The sequence below is a fragment of the Bos taurus genome, chromosome Y, assembly GCF_002263795.3.
Source record: "Bos taurus isolate L1 Dominette 01449 registration number 42190680 breed Hereford chromosome Y, ARS-UCD2.0, whole genome shotgun sequence".
Lineage (NCBI taxonomy): Eukaryota > Metazoa > Chordata > Mammalia > Artiodactyla > Bovidae > Bos > Bos taurus.
The window spans coordinates 58871190-58872724 of record NC_082638.1 but is presented as its reverse complement, the minus strand read 5'-3'; the positions used below and the strand labels follow the sequence as shown (position 1 = coordinate 58872724).

Below are 1535 nucleotides of genomic sequence, written 5' to 3'. Positions count from 1 at the left end.
CAGTTTTGCCCCAGGGATTTCGTAACTGTCCTCACTTATTTGGACAAAGTTTGTCATGGGATCCACAAAACTTTAATAGCTCTGAAGTGGTGGTGTTACAATGTATAAATGATATTTTGCTCTGTGTTGAGACAGAAGAAGCTTATTTGTGAGCCTCAGAGATTTCTTAAAATTTCTGGCAGCCTGTGGTTACAAGATATCAAGAGAAAAGGCTCAGTTTTGTCAACAATAGGTTAGGATCTGGGCCTAATCATATCAGAAGGAACTAGGGCCATAGGCCCTGAGAGACTTAAACCTATACTAAATCATCCCCTATTTATGACTTTAAGACAATTGAGAGGATTTTGAGGAATTACAGGTTACATTTGGATTTCACATGTTTATCTTGCCCTACCTTTACATAAACTTATAGCTGAAACTCAGCAGGCCCATTTTAACAGACCCATCACAACAGAAATTGAAACAGTAATCAGAAATCTTCCAGCAAACAAAAGCCTAGGTCCAAATGGCTTCACAGCTTAATTCTACCAAAAATTTCGAGAAGAGCTAACAGCTATTCTACTCAAACTCTTCCAGAAAATTGCAGAGGAAAGTAAACATCCAAATGCGTTCTATGAGGCCACCATCACCCTAATACCAAAACCTGACAAAGATGCTACAAAAAAAGAAAACTACAGGCCAATAAAACTGATGAACATAGATGCAAAAGTCCTTAATAAAATTCTATCTCAATTTAAAATTTCATTTTAGCTACATATGTGAACATGCTTTCTGGGTCACATGATTTAATCTTACAATTTGCCAATAAGTAAAAATTTTGGAATACCTTGCTCTAAAGACAGATGTTGTTTTCTTCTTCCAGAAAGTCAGGTAGTGAAGCAGATCTTTGAAAAGTTTGTCACTTTTTACTAAACCCATAAAGTTAAGCTGTTGAACTAAACTTTTCATACTCTTGGTTTCAAATATTCTGAAAGGCCCCTTTCTTTCCAAGACTTCTTTCTTAAAGAGTTCTTCATTAATCACATACAAGTGCTACTCTCATCCCGCCAAATAGATTGAAACTGATCACTTTCAACTCCAAAGTTTTTGTGGAAATGTGAGCGAAAGAAAATCATTCAGCTCATCTGTTTCAGAGACAGAATGTGTAGTGTGGTCTTTTTATCACAAGTTCCTCAGACAAAGCCTGAAAAGCATATTCTTCCATCACAGACCTTAAAACCGAGTCCCCAGGAAGTGTATAACCATACATAGAAGATCTAATGGAGGTTTCTGAACCAGTTGGTTCATCCTTAGGAGGCCAATCTTCAATTACTGAAGAAATATGTACCATCTCAGAGAAATCTTTCTTCAGATATTTTTCTCTTTTGTCTGATTTTACACACTGCAACTTCCAATGCCGCTTGTCTGGCTTACAGAGAGAAACTCTTTAGACCATCACAGTGGTTCTCAAAGTCAGAAAGCTGTGACATCACTAAGTCACTGGTCTCCTAGCAATTGAAGGGTAATGTTCAACCAGTGTTTGCTTCAGCATCAAC

General features: G+C 37.2%; 1 pseudogene; it reads right to left on the bottom strand.

Moving 5' to 3' along the window:
* Positions 1-832: 832 nt before the first annotated feature.
* On the bottom strand, positions 833-1330 carry LOC132344556 (heat shock transcription factor, Y-linked-like; annotated as a pseudogene).
* Between the last annotated feature and the right edge of the window lie 205 nt (positions 1331-1535).